Source organism: Podarcis melisellensis, assembly GCF_964234715.1.
Source record: "Podarcis melisellensis genome assembly, chromosome: 7".
Classification (NCBI taxonomy): Eukaryota; Metazoa; Chordata; class Lepidosauria; order Squamata; family Lacertidae; genus Podarcis; species Podarcis melisellensis.
In genome coordinates, this window is record NC_138539.1 from 88,052,401 (window position 1) to 88,078,390 (window position 25,990).

At 44.5% G+C, this 25,990-nt stretch overlaps 1 protein-coding gene across 4 annotated transcripts in view; it reads right to left on the reverse strand.

Annotated features, from left to right (window-relative positions):
* Positions 1-25,990, reverse strand: part of CXXC5 (CXXC finger protein 5) — a 63,900-nt gene that overhangs the window by 12,005 nt on the left and 25,905 nt on the right. The window contains exons 2-3 of one of the 4 annotated variants that reach the window (XM_081917911.1): positions 19,592-19,690; positions 4,381-4,513 (exon numbers count right to left, since the gene is read on the reverse strand). The gene's annotated coding sequence lies outside the window, so the exon portion shown is untranslated. Of the gene's footprint in view, positions 1-4,201; positions 4,344-4,380; positions 4,514-19,591; positions 19,691-25,990 lie in introns of those variants that run through there. The other 3 variants (XM_081917912.1, XM_081917913.1, XM_081917914.1) reach the window with 3 other exon arrangements.

Below are 25,990 nucleotides of genomic sequence, written 5' to 3' on the forward strand. Positions count from 1 at the left end.
ACATTTTATCTCTCTAGCCACTTGGAGAACTGGTGTCCAAAGGCAGAGTGGCTACCGAGATAATGAAAATTAAAATGCCCACTTCATAGATTTCATTTGCCCTGTGGACAAATGACAGGCGTATGTCTCCTCCCACCCACCCTGTTCCTTCTACCCATCAGACACTCAGAAGGCCATAAAACAGGTTGTGAGGCGGGAGAGGGAGGATTTGAGCAAACCTCTGAGGCTGCTTGGCACCTGCGTGGGTCCTGTGATCATGCAGATAATGGTGACTTGGCAAGCTGGCTTCTACAGATGCTTCCTCCATGCAGCTCACTCGCCCACCGCTTGCCTATGCCAATTGCTGGTGCTGCTGGCGCCCTCTGCGCTTGCTCTTAACAAATGACTGATGACTGAGGTTTGTTTGGATTTTTCCTCTATTTTTCTAACTGAAGAGTGAACCAGAGCTGCTCTCTTAAAGCCAATCTCACAGCCAAGACACAGCGACGGCTACCGATGGTCAGCTTCTATGGCAGTGCTTTTTGTGCTTGGCTTGGAGCTTTCTTCTATCTTCCTGATGAGTATTACTAGCACTCCTCTGTGCCCCTCTCCATCTCCTAGAGTTACACCTAGGAACAGCTATTAGCCTGGCTAGTTGTAACAGCGACAGCTTCTATGGTGAAGGCACAGGGATAAGTCAACACTTCTCAGCATTTTTCTAGTCCACAGATCATGGGTCAGACTGAAACCTACAGATATCAGGAGAGGTCACAACCACCTCTCATTCTTCAAAAAGCGCAACTGCTGATAATCTAGACCGGGACAGTTAATACACATAGATCTGTCCAAATCAGAAATATCTCACTGATAAAAGTTTCTTTGTGGTGAAGCAGGACTGATGTGCCTTATGTTGCTTGTCAAACTCAGCACAAGCCCACAGCCAAGCCCCCTCCTGCTCCCAGGCCATCCAAACTGTGTGAGCCCTGGATGTGTTGCTGAGAAGCTGCTTGGCCTTCACACCTCAATATACCAAAGGAGAATCCTGGCAGGGCTCCCTCTCTGAATTCTGTCATTATTTTGTGCCACAAGGGCCAGAAAGCCTTTGGATAACAAACCTGGGTTCCACTTTTGGCGCTACCACTCCACTTTCTAACAGACAGGAAATAAGGAAATACATCACACAGTGTCCCTGTGTTGTAGACGTTGTGGAGCCATTCGAGAACTGGAGGCAGCCTAGCCATGCCAGGTGTCAGAAAGGGTCCCAATGGAAAACGAAAAGCAACACCCATCATCCTTCCAGTCCAGAGAGGAACAGCCCCATTATTAGGGGGTGGCCTGAGGGGCCCATGTACACACCATGGGTCTGACAGCAGCGGCTGCAGGAGTCAAGCGTGGAAGTAGCACTGCACCACCACTCAGCTATGTGGGCGCTGGGGAGGCCAAGGCTACTGAACTCCTATTCAATTTCTAGCGATGATGTGTTTGTACAGAAAACAAATGGGCTGCTATTTTCTCTCTCTCTGCCCAAATTCAGTTCCCCTGGAAATGGAAACTCGTGGCAGAGTTCCCACCGATGGCATGCGGAGCAGCCAACTAGCCGTGGTAGCTGAGCTGACAGGCTGCCCTGTTTGGGGAAGCCCTGCCACTGCCTGGGACTCTGCTAATAGTGTTGAGCTCCCTCCTTGTCTTGCCCCAGAGAGCCTGTTCCATCAGCTTTCTCCTCCTTTACCCAAAGCTCCCCATCATCCTTCACCAGGTGCCAACTGAAACATTTTTGGTCCACAACATTAAGTAAGCTGCCAATATGTCATGGACAGAAGCCTGTCAGTTTCTGCATAAATGTGTCCAAGGAAGAGATTAGTTTAAACGTGAAGAGGGGACAGGGGACACAGGAGAGTTCAGGACTGCAGATTCATCACCTTGAGAATGGCAACAATGGATAGGGAACGAGCCCAGAACAGGGTGTCTACAGTGTCCTGTTGGGAACTGACTTGACTGAAATCATCCCTTTCCTCTCTTATGCCTTCTCTCCCCCATCTTCTCAAGACAGTCCAAGACAGCCAGTGGTTCCAGCACAGAGATGCTGCCAAGCCAGTATGATCTGAGCTACTCAGTAGGATATTACACTGGGAGAATTAATTAAGGAGCAGCATAATTTATTTAAATGTGCACCTATACTTACAAAGTAGCCTATGCAAATGTTACACATATCTGTGTGTATGGGCCTGCGCCCTGGATCTTTTAAGTCCTTAGCAACACCTCTAACAATAATAAACTAACAACAAAACGATGACCAGTGTCCCACACAGGCAGCTCCTTGCTGATCAAGTATTGCTCTCTGCATTTAGAGAAGGATTAAAACACACCCACATATCATGGCGAGAGAAACACCCATTTGGTCACAGAAGACTTGAGAGGGGCTGCCTGAGGGTGTGCTTGGCTTGGAGTCCTCATGGCAACCTAGGCCATGAGCTGGAATTCAAGGGGAAATGAAGCACGGGGAAAACAGCTGAAGCCGGGAGAAAATCCATCCGTTATCAGCGCTACCAGAAAAATGGAATCCAGCCACTTCCGTTGGCATAAGGCAATTTTTGAGAGTTCCCTCTATGAGCTCAATATATCATTGCACAAACTGGCCTGAGGAAGGGATTCTTATTAAGCTTCCCAAGTTCCATTCACACCTCAAGCAAAAAACCCGAAGTTTAAAAAACACATGCCTATGAACTCTATACTTTAAAAATTCGGCAAGGCCCAACCCTCAAATTTTGCAGCTGGATTCGACAAAGTCTGTAGGTATCAAAAAAATTACCTGCAATATTTTGGATAACTTTTGGAGATTTTTGTTCTTCCTCCTTCCCACAGAAACCTCTCCCCAAATCTTCTATGTTGTTAGCAATTTGGAGGATGAAGAATGAAATGAAGAGGGAAAGAATTTTTCAGATTTTTCTCCACAGCCATACGGATTAAGTGGCACCTTCTTCCCGCAGAGATTGAGTTTGTCATGAGTTTTATCCAAATGGCATTAGAAGTGATGGTGACCATGCCAGGTGGAGCAATTGTTGCAGCTGGATTCTGTGTGTGCTTACACAAAAATAATTCCCACTGAATTTCAACAGGACTTACCTTTAGTTAGTGAACATTGCAGCCTTACAAAGCAATCATTGGTGTGTGTTTGTTTTGTATGCATACGTACACACACAGAGGTAAGTATGCATTGGGCTGTACCTGTAGTCAATTAATGCTACACACATAATACTCTGTATTAATTCAGTATAGCCACCACAACCTGATTCTGTGCTCTCCATCATTAATTCACTCAAAGAATGCTGACTCCACATGGCCTTGCTATCTGCCTTCGACTATTTACAGGATGCAGCGTAGTCCCCCTTCATTCATTGCTTGTGTGAATGGAGTATCATGGAATACTAGGGAGCAGGGTGGCACTCCTGGCCCTGGTGGCAAGTCTGCTGCCTCACCCTTATTTAAACATATGCATGTTCGTGTGGTCATCTGCAAAGAAGCAGCCTACACATGGAATAGCTCCTTGTAGACAGGATTGTTCTTTGCAGACCACCATGCTGACATCTAGGGGCAGGGTTGGTTAGCGCTTGTCTGTTATCCCCTTCACATGTGACTGGGAGTGGCCACAGGGACCATATAACACCAGTCCTAAAGGATCTTCATTGACAACCAGTGCGTTTCTGAGCACAATTCAAAGTGTCGGTGCTGACCTTTAAAGCCCTAAAAGGCCTTGGTCCAATATACCTGAAGAACCATCTCCAACCCCATCCCTCCAGCCTAGACACTAAGGTCCTCCTCCAAGGGTCTTCTGGTGGTTCCCTCACTGCAAAAAGCAAGATTACAGGGAACCAGGCAGAGGGTCTTCTTGGTATTTGCACCCCCTGTGGAACAACCTCCCATCAGATGTCAAGGAAATAAACAACTATCTGACTTTTAGAAGACATCAAAAGGCAGCCCTGTATCGGGAAGTTTTTAACATTTGATGTTTTAGTGTGTTCCTGTGTAGCCGCCCAGAGTGGTAAAATTAATAATAGTAATATTGATGATGGTGATGATGATGATGTAAAGAGTATTGCATACCCTGTGGGGCTCATCAGAGGCCCCAACACTGCATGTAAAAGACAAAACTTCTGCTATACGATCACAGATCTCTCTCAGAATAAACTTTTCCAAGCTGTTGGATCTTTCTGCATCCACCAACCTCTGGTTCTGCCCACTGGATGTGTGGATCCACACAAGCCAAGGGGTTTTGATCACAGAATAATCAGTGGTGTAAACTTGTGAAGTGAAAGCTCCCCAGTTCTGTCCTCCAGTAGACCACACGTCTGAAATTAGTCCAGTGCCTTATTTAATGAGTCTTTGATCACAGTAATAATCTACCTTAGGATTTTGGCTTGAACAGAAAAGCAGCAGAAAGGTGGATGGTCTGTTCTTCTTCTACGGACCACAGCAGATCGCCACAGGCTAAATTATAATCCACGTGAAAGTCATCAACAAATCCATGGATCTGTCCCTGGAAATTGGAACACAGAAGAAAATGATAATTATGGCAGCAATCACGGAAGGGGGAGGAAATGCTTGTATGAAGCATTTGCTACTTATCTGCAGTGTGCAAAGGGCCAATTCCCAGTTTTTATTACTCACAGGGGCCTCACTCTCAAGGGTTGCCAACTTTTGAAGCATGCAAGTCCCGTAGTTGAGCAGCTTGGTATCCAGACGTTAGTAGGTGATAATGTTTACTGCCATGCTATGAAAAGCTCTACCTGATGACTTCTGCAAATCAAACCTTTGTTTAAATACCCAGGAGCAAACCAGGCCATCTCCTCCTCACCATGATATTTCGGGGGGTGGGGGGAGTAAGATTATGTATTCTTTTTTTCAAATCAGTATCATAATCTTAAACTCAAGAGGAGGAGCATCACTCAATATTCCATGTTAAGGCAGCTACTGCACCCCCCAAATAAGGCAGAGATCCCACAGTAAAGCAGGCAAAATTTAGATTTGTCCCACAAATAGTGCTGCAAAAACTGAATCAAAGACACTGGAGCTTGAATGAAGGACAAAATATGGGTTAAACAAAGGTTACTGGTTACCTTTCCATCCAAGAGTGTTTTGCCTCAAAGGAAGCTGGAGACAGCGGAAAGGAGCCGAATGATGGCTGTTGTGGATGGGATGGGGTACAAAAGAGGCCATATGGAGAGTTGAGTGCATAAAGGAAGGGTGGCTAGCGAGAAGCAGAGGGAAGGAGTCTGATGAGAGTCACCAGTAAGCTGAAGGTCAGTCTACTGTTCATCATAGAATGACTGCTCAAAACATGGCCTGTTTCCTGGCTCCTCATCACATGAAATGTCTCACACCAAGAGATATTAAACTATGTACAGCAGCTCTGTGTCCCTCAGTAGACCCTACCTGGACTGCTAGGATGTCACAGTTTAGAGAAAAAACTTAGATGCGGAAAGTTTATTTATACAAATTTTTGCAGCTTCCCCCATTTTGCTTCCCTCACAACAATTGTAGGTTTCATCTTAAATTACTAAAGGGGTTGTTGCAAATACCAGACTCCAGAAGCTGAATGATTTTAAAAATATACTAAAAAACACAACCTGGAATATGACAGATGGCTGAAACTTTGGAAGAGGGGTATGTATCGCTGGTACATCACCCCGGCAAGACTGGGGAAGATGTACAAAACCGGAAACAGCACTTGCTGGAGATGTAAAAACAAGGTAGGAAACTTCTTCCATATGTGGTGGACTTGTGACGTGGTGAAAAGATTCTGGGGACAAATTTATGATGAGTTAAAGAAAATACTGAAATATAACTTCCCTAAAACACCGGAGGCGTTTCTCTTGGGTATGATTGGAGAGGAGATCAAAAGTGAAGACCAAACATTCTTTCAGTATGCCACGGTGGCGGCCAGGATCTTATTGGCGCAAAACTGGAAAACTCCCAACACCCCCACGGTCAGAGAATGGCAAATGAGATTGTTTCAATACATAGAGCTAGCGAGATTGACACAAAGAATTAGGCATCAAAATAATGTTAAATTAAAAAACGATTGGAATAAATATTTAAGTTATATTGAAGCTAATTTGGGAATTACCAAAGTCACAGTGGACGGAATTTAACACCTGCGATGTATAGAATATAGAATCAGTAGTATACAACTGCAGAAAGGGTATAAGAGTATCTAGCCTAAACCGGGTTGGATGGAGGTCAAGTGTTTGTAAATTTGTGTGAAATGTGGTAATCTGATTTTGTCTTTTTGTTTTCTTTGTCTTTTCTTTTTTTCCCTTTTCTGAATTTTTCTTTTTTCTTCTTTACTTTGCTTTTGTCTTTTAAAGTGTGTGTCGTTGTGTTTTTTTCGTTTTTTGTTTAATGTATTTTGTAAAAGCTCAATAAACAGATTTATAAAAATAAATAAATAAAAATATACTAAAAAAGGAAAGAAGTAAAGTAATAGTTCCTCCCCCCGCTTTAAGAATACACCTAGAGAGCAGAACTGCAGCAAACTTACAGTGCTGATTCTACGCATGTTTACTCAGAAGCAAGTCCACATGGCACTTACTCCCAGGACTGCACTTTGAGGTTCTTTGTAGATGCTTTTGCACACAAATTTGGCAACTGGGGTCTAGTTGACTGGGGTTGCAACTGGGCTGCAGTTCATTATCGAGTTTGGTAGAAAGCGCAGGTGATAAACATGTTGGGGATGAGAGTCGTTCATTCCCAGAAACAAGGATTTCCAAAAGCCGCTTGAAGCTGGTTTGTTTACAACAGGTGCAAGGTCACTCTAAAGAATGTTCCTACATATCTGTTTCAGTGCTGGACACAGAGAGATGTTTAGTCTGAACGCTGCTCTTGTGGTGTGAAGATGTGAGAGCAGGTCTGGCAGCTTTAGGGCTAGATGGAACAGTTTAAACTAAACCTCTATCTGGGATGATAAGATGGTTGTATCCTGTTGTAACTGTTATGCTTAAAGAACAACAGTAAAGAATTCTGTCTGTATTTGAATGTTTCCTGCAATTTATTTGTACGCTCCGTGCTAGACCTGGAACTCCTACATGCTTGGAAGCTGTGTGATACTCTGAAGGGGCCTGGAAGTGTACTAGACCCAAAGATAAGGAGTTTTGGTTGCTTAAGAAAACTCCCAAGAGGTTATGTTTAACCCCATAACTCCAACAAAACACAAGTTTCTATGTATGTCACCCACTCCTTTGAGTGGAGTTCATATGCTGGGTGATGCCATATTTCCACACCTACATACTCCAACACGGTTGCGTCACAGCTCGTGTTAGTGGGACTCCAGTCTCTGAGCATAAAAATGAGTCAGTTTCCGCCGTTCTCGCTGCCAGATAGACTGCCTCTGCTACTCCACTGTGAGTCAGCTCAGAAGCTGTTGTGCAAAAAAGTTACAGATAGCCACACACATTTCACTCACACTTTTCCCTCCTCTGCTATCTGTATTCAGTGAATGACTGCTGCGTTTGTCTGGAGGTTTGAGGCCAAACTAACATATTTCACCATGTAATGGTCACCACCGCATATCAGGCGCATCCCCCCTTTTTTGGACCCTAAAATCGGTCCCCAGAGCGTTCACCACATGATAGTCGCAGGGGTGAAAATGCCTTGCCAGTGGGACATTTTGTTTTGCTCTGAAGTATTTTGTTTTGCTCAACAGCATTTCCCCGCTTTTGTACATGAAATGGTTCTGGTGCAGCCATTTCCCAGCCTCTTCCTGGGCCTGCCTGTGGGACATGCCTCTTGGCAGAGCCGGCCCTCAGCCCATGGAGGATGAGGCAGCCCTGCGCGGGAAGCAAAGGTGGCAGCAGCTGAGGAGGCCTTGCCCGACAGCTGGCGATGGAGGAGAAATGCAGCAGCAGCAGCAAGGTCTTGCCCAGAGGCGGGCAGCTGGGGCTCGTGGATGTGCCCAGTAACTGCATGCGCGGGGAGCGAGTGGCAGAGGGGTGCATGCCTGAGGCAGGGCCTGTGCAGCAAGCCCCACTTTTCCGAGTGGGGCTCGCGGGGCAGGGTTAGAGACCTAGGCTAAACTATGCATTTACTGCATAATAGTTGCACCCCCCTTTTTTTGAAAAGAAAAATCAGCATTAAAAATGCAACCATTATGTGGTGAAGTACGGTATTTGGAACAGAGCAGCTTCATTTATATTATCCACATGCCTGTCATATTCACATATAAAGCAGAGGACGCAATGAAGACAAGAGGAGTCTGCTGGATCAAGTCAACAGCTCCTCTAGCCAGCATCCTGTTCTCACAGTGGCCAACCAGACGCTCCAGTGGGAAACCCAAAAGCAGGACCTGAAAGCGAGAGGACTCTGCAGCCCCCATGGCTTCCAGCAACTGATGCTCTGCAGCACTGCTGCCTCAGACTGTGGAGGCAGAGCTGCACAAGGTAAAGAGCGCATGGGAGAGGGACGCAAAAGCCTCTCCCCCTGCATCTTACCTCACAGCACTTTATTGTTTCTCAGCATTTTCTCACAGCCTAGCTCAGCGTTGCTACTGGAGCAGGGCTGAGGGAGAGCGCAGGGAGCCAAGGCACAGAGGAGCTCTACCTTCCCCTTCCTCAAATGCTGCTTTCCATGTAAAGAACAGCTCCCACCTCTCCTTTACCTGTATACGAAGAGGCACATATATGAATGCCCCTTCATGTTGTGGCTGACCGACAAAGTCAAGGAGAAGCCACAGCGCTGCCTCAGTAGGCCTGGGCACACCATCCAGAGCCCCCACACCCTGTCAACGCAAGGAGGGGAGGAGGGCTGAGGCTGCCTGTCCCGCCACTGACCTCCACATGTTGCCAGGAATGCAGAAAAGAGTCCTCCATGAGGCGATTAGGGCCATGGCCTTGGGATGCTGCTCCCCTCCATGTCCTGGCTGAATGCATGAGCTGGCATGTGAGAAGGTGAATAAGCCTATGAGCAAGGCTCCAATATCTGGCTTTTTTCTTTAATCTATTGCCTTAAAAACATGTTGAATTATGTCAAACTGGGAACAGAAAAAAATATATTTTATTTTATCAGCTTTTGAAAAAAACGAAGGTTATTGTTGCTTTCAGCAACCTGCCATAATGACTCAATTAAAAACAACTAGCCCATATACACTAAAATCTCCTGTACTGTCAACAGCAAAAGACAGACAACCAATTATCTTTATATGCCCATTTCACACACACATGCTTGGGATGCGTGTCCTTTTTTGCCCCACCCTGGTTAGACTATTAACGCACATTTGCCTTCTTCTTTTGACAATCTCACGTGGTATCTTCTTTCTCCACCTCACTTTCTGTCCAGGTTGCTGTTGTTAATTAAATATATATACTGCCCTATAACCTGATGACTTGGAAGACGCAGCGGCAGAAGAATCTCCCACAGGATACACTGGGATCGGAAAAGCCAGAAGACTTCTGAGCTAGCCTGGTCAAAATGGGCCGATGGGGATCCACCACCAGGTTCCATCCTGACTAAGTCATGGTCTTCTGGGATGCCAGGCTCTGCCCAGCCAGGCTTTCCCTAGTCCAGCCTAACTCCATCTCCAGGCCCACAATGACCCAACATCCAAGGGCATGTACTTTTTAAAATCAAAAGTTGCCTCTGCCTTTTAAGACTGATTTCTGCATGAGAAGGAAGCAGAGGACATAGAGCACGTGTGGCAATCCTAGAAAGGCCCATATAGCAGCTCTAGCTAATATGAGTTCTAGTTCCTAGTTTGCTGCTGCTATTATTATTATTATTATTATTATTATTATTATTATTATTATTATTCTATTATTATTATTATTATTATTATTATTATTATTATTATTAACCACTACTACTACTACCACCCCACCTTTTTCCCTGACAGGACTCAAGGCAGCTTTTATACAGATAAAACAAGAACTGCTAAAATCCTAGAAAAAACAATCATTGAAAACAATTAAACACCAATAGAATTTAAACTATATGCTTATATAAAATCTGTTTAGAACATTGCAATAAGAACAGGAAAGCACCATCCCTTTCATTAAAAACAGTCAGTTCCGCAAACCCTGTTGGAACAAGGAGGTCTTCAGCTGCCGGCAGAAGGACAAGGAGGGAGCCAGTCTAACTTCTCCAGAGAGAGACTTCCGAAGTCTGGGAGTAGCCACTGAGAAGGTCTTCTCCTGTGCCTGTGGGGGTGGTGGGACCGAGAGAAAGCCTCAAGGTTCTCAAAACCCAGGCAGGTTCCTATGAGGGGATACAATCTTTCAGATAGCTTGGACCTAAGCCATGTAGGGCTTTATGGGTTATAACCAGCACTTTGGATCATGTCTGATGACCAGCCCCAGTCAGCAATCTGGCTGCAGCAATCAAGCCATTAGGGTGTTTTCTCTCACCATTAACACTCCATTATGTCAGAGCAGTTCCAGCCAATGGCAAAAGGGGGTGGGGAATCTGGAGTGGCAGACCTTTTTTAGTACAGTGGTACCTCAGGTTATGCACTAAATTCGTTCTGGAGGTCCGTTCTTAACCCAAAAACTTCTTAACCAGAGGCACGCTTTTGCTAATGGGCTCTCCCGCTGTCGCCGTGCGACTGCGCGATTTCCATTATCATCCTGCGGCAAAGTTCTCAAACCAAGGTACTACGTCCGGGTTAGCAGAGTTTGTAACCCTAAATATTTCTAACCCAAAGCATTTGTAACCCGAGGTACCACTGTATATTAAATAGATGTAGCTATAGCAAGTATGTATAATTTCTTCCACAAATCCTTGGAACCTCTTCAGCTGTTTTTTCAGAAGTAGAATAGGAAGCAGCCAAGATTTCTATTGCATATTGCATGGGAAAAAATTCTTGGGAATATTCTGAGCAGAAATAAAACCACACATAAGCTACATTAGTTTGCCTTTGGACATACCATACCAGAAGGAGCTGACAGAGCTGTTACAGTCTACCGGACCGATAATCCACAAACTAAGATGGATTCATTGTACATGGCAGATTGTAACAGCTCCAAAGAAACCATCACTACCTGCTGCATTTATTCACTTGCTCTTTAAGGGGCCCAAAACATGGGATTTCAAAGATAAGGTGCACTAGTTGTTCTGATCTGCTGCACACATAAACCCTACCAGGAACGGGGGGGGGGGGGGGGACAACACAGCAATCTCCAGACAAAAATAAACACGATTACATTTTCAGTGTTCTGCTTCAAGGACTGAAGTTACAATGGATGACCAGAGATGGTGGATGCACCTCTGCTAACTGCAAGGATTTACAGAACCATTTCCGCTGTGATGTTATCACACAAAACACATGGGAAGATAAAAAATAATAATTCTACTGATTTGGTCAAGTATTTCCACAACTATGGCACAGGCTTCAGTTTGTTCCATCTGGGAAAAAGAAGCACACTTATTTACTTAAATCAAAAGAATTTGAAACTGGTCTGTTTCCATGCAGCACCTTCAAAGTTAGTTTCATCATAGGTCTAAACTCCATTCAGGGTTGTCATCCACCAAAATTAGGTCAAAGGGTTTATTTTGAACACATACCATGCTTTTAAATGTTTATCTTGTTTGCAAAGCTGTCAGGCTCAAGGCGTGCAGCTGCTACAGGTAAAGGATCTTTTAAGGCTGGAACTAGAACAATTGCACAGCCTGCTCATGTCATCTGAAGGTTATAAACTGCCCTAAACCTGGTGAAAATTCACCCTTATAAAGATGTAACATTTATTCTGAATGTAAGAAAACATTTATAACGTTTGAATTTAAGGAAACCCCTATGTGGTTTACAGAACTATTTTTAAAAAATAAAATTATTGATAAAACCTGTTAGAAATAGGTATTTTAAAATATTCAAAATTTGATTAAAATCAACAGCAGCTAAAATGAAACAGAAGGCATGTAACTTCTGCATGTGTGGATAGACTTGTCAAAACAAAAATGTTTTAAGCAGCTTCTGAAAAGAGCATAGCAAAGGCTCCTGCCTACTGTCCCTAGATAGCGAGTTCCAACGTGTAGATGCTGAAAGAGTGGTTTATTACAAGTGCAGAATCAGTATTATGTGGTACCTGCAAAACTGCCAGTTCCACATGGTCCCTTAGGTAAGCCAGAACCACTCTAGCACAGTGCCACAATTCTCATGCCACAGAGCTGCCCAAGGTTCATGTGAGGTGTTTTCAAGGGAGGCACTCTTAGAGCACACCTAAGTCAACTCAGAAATAATTCCCATTGCGTTCCATGAGGCTTAAAGGTAAAGGTAAAGGACCTCTGACAGTTAAGTCCAGTCACAAACAACTCTGGGGTTGCGGCGCTCATCTCACTTTACTGGCTGAGGGAGCTGGCATTTGTCCGCAGACAGTTTTTCTGGGTCATGTGGCCAGCATGACTAAGCCGCTTCTGGCAAACCAGAGCAGCGCACCGAAACACTGTTTACCTTCCCGCCAGAGCGGTACCTATTTATCTACTTGCACTTGGACGTGCTTTCAAACTGCTAGGTGGGCAGGAGCAGGGACCAAGCAACGGGAGCTCACCCAGTAGTGGGGATTCACACCGCTGACCTTCTGATGGCAAGCCCTAGGCTCTGTGATTTAGACCACAGCGCCAACAGCATCCCTCCATGAGGCTTACTCCCAGATAAATGCATATAGGATTGCAGTTTTGATTGAAGCCAGTTTGAAAGAAGATTCTTCAGGCTACAGAGCATAAAAACCAGGAAGTACTCTTGGAGGTGATAAGGCTTGTTGAAAGAACTTATTCCCACAACTGCCAAAGTTTTGCACAGTTCCCTATGCCAAAGTACATCATTGGGATTATTTCCTCCAGCTGTAAGGAAGAAGAAACAGCTACTAGCTGAATTAGAATGCCCACTTTCCAAGGTGAATATCTGCCAGGAAGGGACCTATTGCATTGCCCCATGAAACAGGATAACCACCACCAGAATATGCAGGATGGCCACAGGATTTTCTGGCCCTGTACACTGTATGCGGATTGGTCCCTCCAACCCACTGAAAGTAAGAGGGCATAGATTTGCATTAAATTTGCATATGATTTGCGTCATATGTAGATACATGTCCAAAAGTATCTAACAGACAGAATGTGAACCTGCAAAGCTTCCGTACTCCTAACAAAGGCATGCAAACTCTACAAGCTTAAATGATGACATTTTAACAATATACTTCCCCGTATCGTAACCCTAAGAGAGGCCACAGCTCAGTGGTTGAACACATGCTCTGGATGTAGACGGTCTCTGGTTCAGCTCAGTATCCCCTGTTGAAGGTTCTCAGGTGTCAGAGCTGGGGAAGACACCTCAGCCTGCTGGGCCTTGCGCAGTCAAAGATGGCAGCACTGGGTTAGCTGGACTAACAACATGATTTAGTAGAAGGCAGCTCTATAGCGTAGCTATTTAATAAAGATGCAGCTTGTGCAACGTTACAGAAATGTGTTGGCTATACACAGCAGACTACAAGCCAAAACAAGATACTTATAGGCTAAAAAGAAGATCTCTGCAGTCTTAACCAAACGTTCACCACAGGCAAACAAGCAGCAACAGTGACTGTCACGGCCTGCTCACCTGCAAGCTCTCTTGAGTGAACTGCGGCCATGACGATGGAAGTGAAGAGGAGAAGCGCCTGCCTGCTCGCTCTGGACTGGTGAGCAGGGGAGCTATCAAGGAGGGCCCTCAACTTGGCATCAGCTCTGGAGAAGCAGGGAGAGCATGTTGTGCCCCAGCTCTTGCTCTTGGCGCTATCCTGAATGTACAGTGGCTTGTCAGATTTGGGGATGGCAAGCAGAGAGCAACAGGAACTGAATGCCGTTGGTAGACCAGCAAGCTGGTGATGAGCTGCCAGTCAGCATTATGTCTCTTTGGGAAGAGTGTGGGTGCTAAAATGAGTGCCAACAGACTTCATGAATGTGCAGGAAAAACAGCTGCCTCTTACTCCACAAACCATTTACTGACCCTAACCCGTCAATTGTACAGTGGTGCCTCGCAAGACGAAATTAATCCGTTCCGTGAGGCTCTTCGTATAGCGGTTTTTTCGTCTTGCGAAGCAAGCCCATTGACAGCTTAGCGGATTAGCGCTACAGCTGTCAAGCGGCTTCCAGCGATCAGCTGTTAAGCGGCTTATCAGCGGAACAGCTGATAAGCGGCTTAGCAGCTTAAGAAAAGGGCGAAAAAAGCGAAAAAAACCCGCGGGGATGCAAGATTTTTTTCGTCTTGCGAAGCAACCCCATAGGGGAATTCGTCTTGCGAAGCGCATCGAAAAACGGAAAACCCTTTCGTCTAGCGGGTTTTTCGTCTTGCAAGGCGTTCGTCTTGCGGGGCACCACTGTATCAACTTCCCCTTCCCCTCAGGATCCTGCGGGATATGATCTGATTGCACCAAAAGTGAACTACAGGTAGGGAGGCATGGTGGACTGTGCCTGAGGGGAAGGGGAAAATAACTGAAAATCTGATCTACCAGACAGGAAGACAACATCTTCTGTGATCTGTTCAGTTGTAATGGGAACAACCTTCAGAGTGGAAAGCCACCTAATGAGGCATCTCGGGGAGTCATGAGAAACACACTTTGGCCTGGTTCACATGTAACACAAAGCCAAACCATGGCTTCCCATGAACTACTGCGGCCACAGCACACCTCTCGCGACCCTGCTGCTGACCCAGGGTGCAGTGACTGCTGGGTTTAGCTGAAGAACAAACCCAGGCTTGTGATTTCTCTCACACCAGACAAACCATGAGCCTGGGTTCTATGCCAAACCATTACTTACTCCCAAGGAGCGCAGTGGCCACGATCTTCACCCTAGGAGCCCACACATTTGCACTTAGCCATGATTTGGCTCTCCATTACATGTGAATACACCTGCAACGTTTGGAAGCAGAAACAACCGATGAGGCAAATTGCTTGTTGGAGGGGGCAGCTTCCCCACCCTTCCTTTTCAGTGGCAGGAGACAGCAGCGGATGTGGGGGTGTCACAGCCAGCACTGCGTAAGTGTGCTGTTGTTGAGTCACCCCAGCTGATTCCAGCGTTTGTCCTCTACAGCCATCTATTCAGCAACACGCTGGCTGAGATACTCCCATCTGCAGCCCCGTCTCCCATTGCCAAGAGATGCAAACAGGAAGGACCTTCTCCCCCCCCCCCCCAGCAGCTGCCTCATCAGTCACAGTTTTCACCTTCTCCGCCTGCCTGCTCTTTCAGCCATTCCTAGGCCATGAAGGTATTGCTCTGCATTTTCAGGCCCTTTAACTAAAGATGCTCCGCTCGGACTTTCTGAATAATAATAATAATAATAAATTCTTACTGAATCCTTACTCACCCTTCCCCATTACCGTTAACAGCAACACTCCTCTTAGATCTTCCTCCAACAGCCTGCCTTTTCTGACCAAAACACCCACCCACCCAATATCTAGCCTGTGACTCATTTAAGTCTCCAGGTCCTTGATTTGGCTCTCATCCTAATCTAAATACACTGCAGACAGCGCTCTGTTGTGCTCTCCTCTCCTGAAATGCTAAGATGTGACAATTGACATTCCTGAGTGATGTTTCATTACATGATCAGGCAAGTGGATAAGACAGCGTCCACTGGAGCAAACATGTCACAACTGGTAGGAGGATGGAGGTGTGTTGGCTAAAGCACATGTGATGAATGCAGAGGTGCCTGTTTCCCCACACCATCCATGGTGTGGCCCCATCACCAGCCAGGACTTCCTACCACATGCCAAGCCATTTCATGGTCCACATGGAAGACACATCTATTTAGGAAAACTGCCCTTGTCTGAAGCAGCCCCCAAATAGTGACACGTTCTTTTTTCTGACTTTGCCTTTCCAGCAGCTTATTCTGCATTTATACTTTTCAATAACAAATGGAGACAGGACGAAGTTCCAAAGGATAATGCTGATGCCTCGCTCTCCCCTTGTCCTGCTGATACAGAATGTTTTGCCAGCTCTCCTAATGCACTGCAGAGACTCTCGGCTCAGCTGAATAAAGAGACGAGATTCAGCTACAGCAGGAGGTGGGAAGAGAAGGCCCTGCCTCATGAATATTCAACTGAAGCTCCAGGCCCCCAGCTAATCCTTAAAAAATTTCACTCCAGAGGGATCACAAGAGTTCAAAATAGAAAAGGCCGTATATTACGGATTAGTAGACAGAACCCATCCCTTCTCCTCGGACAGACAAGAGCCTCAAGGTGTGGCTTGCTTCTTTATTTTGTTACTCAAATGCTACCATTTGATATCCCTCTCTTCTTCAATATTCTCTATGGACTCAAGTATCCTATTACTGCATATTTTAATTATGGGTGTTTATCTTTTAAAAGTTTTAAACAATTCTATTAATTGTGCACCCTAATTATAGTTGTTTATATTTTAATGCTTGTGTGACATTGGTTTTGAAACTTGTAAACTGCTTAGAAGGCTATTTGGGCGTTAAGCAGTATAAATAATAATTCTTGCCTATTATTTCTAAGTCTGTTGGTTCTCCCACTGAGTGCCATTTAAGTTTGAACTTACAATCATCGTCATATATATGACTGAGTATAAAATACAACTTTACTCATGGGAAAAGTTGTGGAAGGAGGATTAAAAATTTACGGATTGTTGTACATTGAAAGAGAACTATATGAAAATGATGTATTGTTGGTATTTGACTCCTATAAGATTAGCAAAAATGTTACAGTGGAAGTGTAAGGGGGGGAAAGGCACATTGTACCACATGTGGTGGACATGCGAAATAACAAAATAATTCTGGGAAATGATATATAATGAATTGAATAAATGTTTAAGATAACCTTTGTCAAAAAGCCAGAAGTTTTCTTATTAGGAATAATAGGTGATGAAATACCAAAGGATTTGAAAAGAGTGTTTATGCATGCATCAACAGCTGCAAGAATGCTTTTTTCCCAGAGATGGAAGGAAAAGAAAGTCCCAACCAAAGAAGAATGGATAACCAAGATGATGGACTTTGCCGAAATGGCAAAAATGAAGATCAGACACCAAGATGAGAAGAAAATTAGTAAAGAATGGGGGGAAATTATTGAGAACCTTAAAGATCACTGTAGATATTTAAAAACATTAGCAGGATTGTTAACATTTATAATGTAATGAGGTTAAAGATAAAAGTGGATATAAAATGAATTTGGAAAATGTAATTAGATGCAGTAGAAAAAATAGACAAATATTTGAAACTGGGGGAGGGGGCAAAGGGAAGTCCGAAGATTCAAGTACAGTGGTGCCCCGCAAGACGAACGCCTCGCAAGACGAAAAACCCGCTAGACGAAAGGGTTTTCCGTTTTGGAGGCGCTTCGTAAAACGAATTCCCCTATGGGATTGCTTCGCAAGACGAAAAAAATCTTGCATCCCCCCACGGTTTTTTTCCCGCTTTTTTCGCCCTTTTCTTAAGCCGCTAAGCCGCTTATCAGCTGTTCCGCTGATAAGCCGCTTAACAGCTGATCGCTGGAAGCCGCTTGACAGCTGTAGCGCTAATCCGCTAAGCTGTCAATGGGCTTGCTTCGCAAGATGAAAAAACTGCTATACGAAGAGCCTCACGGAACGGATTAATTTCGTCTTGCGAGGCACCACTGTAATCTCAGATGTGTGAAATTTGAAATTGATTTAAATATAAATAATGCCGTTAAAAATGAAAATTTTATTTAAAAAAAAAAACAACCACCAATCATTTTACTTTGTAAAAATGAAGAGCTGAAACTAGGTGCATTGCATCTGCAGGTCCCACACAAGCACAGGGGTGATGTGATGAGCCTTTCTGGGAAAACCAGTGTCAGCAATATTTGCAAACAGTTGTCAAAATAAATCCAACTTGGATATTCCTGATGATTTGGGAGCAAGGTCAACCAAACACATGCAATATCCAAAAGTGAGCTTAAATTGGCAAGAACATAAAAAGGGGCTGTTGGATCAGACCAATGGCCCGCCCAGTCCAGCATCCTGGATTAAATGGGACGGACCCATGGGAAACCCACAGGAAGGACCCAAGCGCAAGGGCACTCTGCCCTACCCTCCTGCCGCGTGGTTTCCAGAAACTGGTGTTCAGAAGCATTACTGCCCCTGACCATGGAAGCAGAGCATAGACATCTTGGCTAGTACAGTGGTGCCCCGCAAGACGAATGCCTCGCAAGACGAAAAACTCGGTAGACAAAAGAGCTTTCCGTTTTTGAGGTGCTTCGCAAGACGAATTTCCCTATGGGCTTGCTTCTTGCAAGTTTTTTTCCCTTTCCCCCTTTTTTCTAAGCCGCTAAGCCGCTAACAGCCGCTAATAGCGCTAATCCACTAAGCCGCTAATGGCCGTGCTTCGCAAGACGAAAAAACCGCTAGACGAGACTCGCGGAACGAATTATTTTCGTCTTGCGAGGCACCACTGTACCCATTGATGTCCTTAAGGTAAAGGTAAGGGGACCCCTGACCATTAGGTCCAGTTGTGGCCGACTCTGGGGTTGCAGCGCTCATCTTGCTTTACTGGCCGAGGGAGCCGGCGTACAGCTTCCGGGTCATGTGGCCAGCATGACTAAGCCACTTCTGGCGAAACCAGAACAGCGCACGGAAACGCCGTTTACCTTCCCGCCAGAGCGGTACCTATTTATCTACTTGCACTTTGACGTGCTTTCGAACTGCTAGGCTGGCAGGAATTGATGTCCTTATCCTTCATTAATTTGTCCAATCCTTTTTTAAAGCCATCCAATCTGGCCGAAGCCCACACATATGCACACCAGTTGTGTGCTGGTTTGGGGATGATGCATAAGAACATCCCTGAGCTCTGACCTTGCTAGCTAGGGGTGATGAGAGTTGTAGTTCAACATCTGGGGACCCACAGGTTGAGAAAGGCTTATTTAAATGGTTACATGCATTTTAAATAGTGCTTTTGCTGGGTTGGAAGTGAAACTCCATTTTGCAGATTTAACCTTCAGATCTGAATCTTCACATTTTACATTACGTGATAATATTCACTGTTAACTTCTGATGGCATCTATTTTGTCTAAGTTTGAACCATTAAGATGACGTGTTAAACCTTTCCAGTAGGATCTCTACCAGGAGGCAGTTCTTCATTTTTGGTGGCAAAAATCATTCAAGCTGATTCAGTGCTAAGCAAAACATCAGCATTTAAAACCCGAACAAAACCTTCTAGCATACCCCAAGTGTTAAGGCACAGCAGAAATGCACACGTTGTAGCTTATTTTGGAAGGAATAAACAAAGACCCATGGAAAAACAGAGTTACAGAAATGAGAACTAACCAGGTAGAAGTTTGGAGTGCAAATTCTGGTCCCTTCTGGAGCCTCAGCCCAGGCCCCTCCTTGCACATCATCTGCCAGCCTGGGTCACTTAGAATGGTGGGCGGCTGCTGTGTGATTCCTAGACCAAGTAATCAGATGGAGCGAAGCTGTTTTGCTAAGCTCCATTATTGATGGGCTGGCAGATGGTAATCAGATTTCCTGACCAAGTGTCCCTTAGTTAGGCTGAAAAGAATTTGAGAGCTCACCTCCCTCCTGTTGAAAGTAGTGGCAAACATTCCATTGGCTTCAAGCAGAGCCTCACAGAGACCAGTAGGTCCATTCTGCTAATTTGTAACCCACATTACAACAACCAAGACTTAAAAAAGTTGCCTACCACACTTTGGTCGACTCTTCTTTCTTAACTGAAGATCCTCTTATGCAAGCAATCTGTCCTTGTCTCCTCTCTGTAGTTGCTTACTTGTACAGTGCAGAGCTGAAACAAGGTAAGAGATTAGAAATTTAATACATTTCAGATTTAAAATTCTTTAGAATTCTGATGGCTTTGAGGTATATCTTTTTTTAAAAAAGTACAGTGGTACCTTGGTTTAAGAACAGCTTAGTCTATGACCAACTTGGATTAAGAACGCTGCAAACCCGGAAGTAGGTGTTTTGGTTTGTGAACTTTGTCTTGGAATAAGAACATATTTCACTTCCTGTTGACTCAATTTGGAAATTGAGTCCTCCGCTGCTATGGGAAAGCACACCTTGGTTTAAGAACACTTTGGTTTCAGAACGGAATTCTGGACAGGATTAAGTTCGTAAACCAAGGCACCATTGTAATGTGTTTTAAGATAATGTTTTAAGTATCAACTTGCTGGTTCCTTATGGGACGCGGGTGGTGCTGTGGGTAAAAAGCCTCAGCGCCTAGGGCTTGCTGATCGAAAGGTCGGCGGTTTGAATCCCCGCGGCGGGGTGCGCTCCCGTTGCTCGGTCCCAGCGCCTGCCAACCTAGCAGTTCGAAAGCACCCTCGGGTGCAAGTAGATAAATAGGGACCGCTTTCTAGCGGGAAGGTAAACGGCGTTTCCGTGTGCAGCTCTGGCTCGCCAGAGCAGCGATGTCACGCTGGCCACGTGACCCGGAAGTGTCTTCGGACAGCGCTGGCCCCTGGCCTCTTGAGTGAGATGGGCGCACAACCCCAGAGTCTGGCAAGACTGGCCCGTACGGGCAGGGGTACCTTTACCTTTTTGCTGGTTCCTTGCTTCTTCCTAAAATATTCTAGCCCCACAGCATGCTTAACTGCTGATGTTGGGGTAGAAATCAAATTACGAGAATATGCATTTGAATTTCTGCAAGCAAATTAAGAGTTACGAGATTTTGCTTGAATATCTCCCTTGAAAAACTCATTACGACTCTAATGTAAAGTAAACTTCATCTCCTTCCAAGGAACTATAATGGCTTCTTCCTGTCTACCACAGAGAAGGCAAGGGCATTTTCAAGAAAAGTCCCCGTTTGCTACATTATGCTGTTATGTAATCAGCACTAGCAGCACCACCTACTGCCAGTTTATAAGTATCACAAACATTATGCTACTATAGCAGGCGGGTGGTGGGGCGAGACGCCTTCGTGGAGTTAGACATTTAAAGACGTCTGCACCCTGGGGCAAAACCCCTTCTAGGATGGCATCCAATTCAAGGATAATTTGCCCCAAGTTTGAGGTATATCTTTTTTTAAAAAAGTACAGTGGTACCTTGGTTTAAGAACAGCTTAGTCTAGAACATCACCAAAAGTATTCATGGAATGGATAGCTATGCCCAAAAGATCAAGCCTTTAAGGAACAACATGAAGGTGATCAGTTCAGGCAGGTAGGCTGGTGCAAAACAGGCTGGTACTGCGGATAACATTATTATTGTTTACTGAATGTTATTTCCTGCCCTTCTCCGTTAGATCCCAGGATCCGTTCACCAACTAATTAAAATTCAATATTAAAAACAGTTCAAAACTGTAAGTCACAGGGTTCCTGAAAACACAGATTCAGTTGTCAAAGACCAAGGTGAGAGGAATAGGAAGGAGACACTAAGAACGGTGCCAGACGCGCTTCGTGATGTGAGAATATTCTCGTGAATGAGAATATTCTCAAGAATATTTTCTCCTAGAAAGTTCTCCAGAAAATATTCTCCACAAACTGTAAATTCTAAGGAAAGAAACAGTTTTACAACACACATTTAAAAAATCTAGCAAATAGTAAGTCAAGCTGTGATATTGCCAGTGCAGGTAATGAATAATGATTTTTTTTGATCCGGTTACATTACTGGGCATTGTGTCATTCACCATTGGCAATTCTGAAATGTGAGCTACAGAAAACATTTTTTTTTTCTTTTTTAGTTTTAAACATGCTATTCATTTAATTTGATGAACATTTGAATTCGTATGTATTTCAAACATATGTAATAGCCTTTTTCCTATTTTGGTGTGACCTTATTCTTAGCAATTCTATACCCTTGGCCATAGAGTGTGGGGTGTTGGTTGTTGTTGTTTTTTTTTACAGAAAGTGGCTTTAAAGCATTATACCAGGCATAGGCAAACTCCAGCCCTCCAGATGTTTGGGACTACAATTCCCATCATCCCATCATTAGCTATGGATGATGGGAATTGTAGTCCCAAACATCTGGAGGGCCGGAGTTTGCCTATACAGTACCTGCTTTATACACTAAGCCTATACAATTATGTGTAACAGCATGGTGGCCTTGATTTGTTGAGCTGTATATGTGATAAAAGGGAGCCACACTGGTGTGAAAGCATCCTTTTTTGCATGTGCCTGTGCTAATTTATTTTTGTTGGTTAACTTTTCTAGCAGGGCAGTTTCCCATACAGTTTGGTACCAGTCATGCTCACCAGGCAGAGAAAAATACAAAGCAATGCCAGGTTGAATGTATGTATCTGGGGTTGAAGACCAAAGGCAGACTGGCTGGCCTAGTGTTGTTAAAGACAAGGTTGCCAACTGATCAAAAAGAAACTTGCCCGGCCTGCTCTGTAACTCAATCAGGAGGTAGATCTTTGCATGGAGTGAATTTAAGCACTATCATTTGTCAATGTTTATGGGTGAAGCTTATGTTAAAAACAGAGCAACCCTGGCAGGAGTTTGAACTCTGCTACTAAGTTTGATTTTATATGTAATTCTATTGTGCTTCTCTCTGAGCTTACTAACAAATAATGTTTCTGACTGGTAGCTAAAGAACTTACCCATGATGTTCCGTGACTCTAGCTTAAAGTTATCGGTGAAAAAATAAAATAAAAGCTTTGTCCTTTGCCAGAACGCAACATCACCTTAGACACCGAAGAGTTAAAGATTGGTGCTATGGGACTACAACAGTTTAAGTGCTGTTTTGGGCCTCATGGCAAAACTGTATCTGTTATCATCTAACAGTGATGGCAGCAGATGGTGAGGTTAAGGAGATTAGGAGTAGGAAGTCTAAAGTACATCACATCCAGCTCTCGGCCTGTCAGACCTCCATTTTGGGAGACAGAGCTAATGGTCATTGCACACTTCCAGGCATTCAAAGATAAACCATCCTGTTTTACTCAACCAGTTTCAACTAAGATGAAAGGGTAATGCCCTGCTCCATATCCCAGACCAGAGGGTCAGATACACAGGTTGTGGAAGCACACACTTTTCAGATGTGACCTCTATATTATGGGATGCGCTCCCTGACCATATGGTCCAGCAGCACATCTCCTACCCAGCATACAGAAAAGCATCCTAGAGATGCCCCGATTTTCTCTTTACAGTAGTGGTCCTTGTGGCTAACTTTACAACAACAACAACAACATTATCATCATCATCAGAACTACATCAGAAATAGGAAACCAGCCAAGGAGACTGTTGTAGCACCAAATGACAAATGAGTAAAAGAACTACTGAAAGAAAATAGGGAGATTGCAAAGAAACTGGAAGAATTATTGGCATTAGTCTTCACAGCAAAAGATACTGGCGACATACGGACACATGGATTGCTCTTTCCCCCTAGGACATCAAGAGTTCTACCGAAAATTGATAAAACAAAAAACCAAGTATGGATGATATACTCCTGAGAATTTTGAAAGAATTCAGATGTAATATCGTTGATTATCTAACAAAAAATATGCAACCTGTCCGTGGCTTTCATACCATAAGATTGGAAAGTAGCCCATTTCACACCAATATTGAAACAGTGTTCTGGGGAAAGCCAGGAAATCAGATCCATGCACCTGATGTGCTTCTCCAGTAAACTGGTAGAAAGCACTACTAATTTTTTTAATAAAAAAAAACCAGTGCTTGAAGAAAAATCAGCAGGACTTCTACTATGGGATGTATGGTCCAACCAACATTTATTAATTGTCTGAAGGGGTTCTCAAGCATGTCCATCAGCTCACCTCTATCTATATAGTCTTGAACTTCTCTAATGTTTTTGAAGAGGTTCCTCACCAGAACTTGCTGAATAAACAGGATGACTTATCTTATGGATTGACACTTGATCAAAGAAACAGGAAACAGAGGGTAGAACTAAATGGACAGTTCTTGCAACATAAGCTTTGCAGTCCCCAAGAGTTATACTGGAATTACAGTGGTACCTAGAGGAACAAATGCCTCAGGTTACAAACTCTGCTAACCTGGAAGAGTTACCTTGAGTTGAGAACTTTGCCCCAGGAAGAGAACGGAAATCGTGTGCCGGCGGCGCAGCGGCAGCAAGAGGCCCCATTAGTGAAAGCACGCCTCTTATTAAGAACAGTTTCAGGTTAAGAATGGACCTCTGGAAGGAATTAAGTTTGTAACTAGAGGTACCACTTACTTCATTTACTTCATATGTTCTATCAGCTCTGTGAGTTGCCTTCATGGAAGGCCTTTGACACTCAAGAGATATATATTTCAGGCAGAGCAAGCCAGGACAATGCAGCTTGTTTGCTCTGCTCAGCTGGAGATTGGGAAGGCGCCTGCCTCCCAGCTGAGCCTTAAACTGCGCTGGGGATCACTCATCTGGGGGGCAGGAGCAGTTTAAAGAAGCCGAGGGAGGAACAAGCTGTATTGGCCCAGCATTGCAGCCTGCTCCTCCATATGAGGGGCAGAGCGATGGCAGCTTCACCCAGCAGTAGATCACAGGTGAAACCACTGCTGCTCCAGGGTCCCTCCAGGTTGAAAGCAGACTTGACAAACAACTAAATGGCACCATGAGCAAAACCTCTGAGAGCGAGAGAAATTCTGTGTTAGTGAGGATTGGGCCTGAAATTGTCAACAGCTCAGGAATGCAAATACTGTATTAATCGTTTCAGAAATCCATCAAAGCAATGCAGAATCTGTAGACAAAAGTCAAAATACTTTCTTTTCACCAAACCTGTTAATAAGAACAACTGCAGTCAAAGAAAATGAGTTTTGCCTGTACCTCACATCTTTCACATTGAAAATGACTATTTGTGGTAATCTTAAATGAATTATCACATCGGCAAGTGATAAAAGTTAAAAGTACTCAGTGCTTTCAAGTAAAATGAAGGGGACATTTTTGTTTATTGTTATCAGATGCCAGATTTCAACATATTTTAACCACGCCTTTTGTTTTGCAGACAAGGGGACTGAAGAGAAACAGCGCAGACATTTCCCACTCTTCCAAGAAAAAAACTGCCTAAGAATAAGTTTGCTCTAGAATTTATTTTTTGAGTTAAGGTTAAGTACAGCGGTACCTCGGGTTAAGAATTTAATTCATTCCGGAGGTCTGTTCTTAACCTGAAACTGTTCTTAACCTGAAGCACCACTTTAGCTAATGGGGCCTCCCTCTGCTGCCGTGCTGCCGGAGCCCGATTTCTGTTCTCATCCTGAAGCAAAGTTCTTAACCTGAAGCACTATTTCTGGGTTAGCGGAGTCTGTAACCTGAAGTGTATGTAACCTGAAGCATCTGTAACCAGAGGTACTACTGTACTGCCAAACCAAAGACCAGATTCAATAGAAGAGAAAGGAGTGAGCAAAATTTCCACAACCAAGAGTGGGGATATTCAACCCCTTGACCAGAACTACAGGAAAGCCAACGACCACTCTTCTAAAGCTGTTTGACACTTTGGGGGGGGGGGTAAGCTTTGGGCCAAAATGCAGCATATAAATAAACCATGACATAACAAAGAATGAGGCAAGGATGATGATAATGAAGCAGGAGCCAGAATTACCTGTGTGGGTTTCTGGCACAGCACTGCATCCCTCCTCTTCACATCACTAGGCTGCCATGACTGCCTCTCTAATCCTGAACATTGAGAGTTGGCCGAAAAGGAAAGTCCCCTCCCCTCATCCCACCTGTATCATGCCAGATACAGCAACCTTTTTCAGCAGGGGGCCAGTCCACCGTCCCTCAGACCACGTGGTGGGACGGACTATATTTTGAAAAAAATATGAACAAATTCCTATGCCCCACAAATAACCCAGAGGTGCATTTGAAATAAAAGGACACATTCTACTCATGTAAAAACACGCTGATTCCCGGATCGTCGCGGGGCCGGACTGAGAAGGCGAGGAGGCCGCATCCAGCCCCCAGGCCTTGGTTTGCCTACCCATGTGCCAGACCTTAGGCAGCTCTGCCTGGGGGTATCTGGAATTGCAGCAAATGCTTTGAGCAAGAAAATGAGCGCCTGATAATATGCAATACCAACAAAACTGATTGTGCACTCGAGTACCTTGAAGAAACACTGGCATTGGGGAGCCACACTAGTGCCACCAGGGTTATGCCAATGTAAACCTCCATTAGCAGAGGAGCCAGACTTGGGCAGAGCTGGGAAAGG